Genomic DNA, 269 nt, shown 5'->3' with positions numbered 1-269 from the left:
CAGTGGTCTCTCGTGGCCGGTTTCGGATAACCGCAGATGCATTCAGTATCGCGTTCCGAGATGAAGCGATTTCCAAACAGGCCAACTGAGGTTGTGACCCTCAGCTAGTCTCTCCTTGACGGTGGGGCTCTTACACCATATTCTTTTATATATTATGTAAATTGTTTTTTAGGAAAAAGCCTAGAACGTAAGTCCGTTAAATCTATTGGCTGCATTTATACACACATGTCAATTGCAGCTACGTTTGGCCATTTAAGTGGAAAAATAAA

This window comes from Pararge aegeria, chromosome 2 (assembly GCF_905163445.1).
Source record: "Pararge aegeria chromosome 2, ilParAegt1.1, whole genome shotgun sequence".
NCBI classification, from domain to species: domain Eukaryota; kingdom Metazoa; phylum Arthropoda; class Insecta; order Lepidoptera; family Nymphalidae; genus Pararge; species Pararge aegeria.
The sequence above is the reverse complement of the archived record's forward strand: the minus strand, read 5'-3'. Positions refer to the sequence as shown.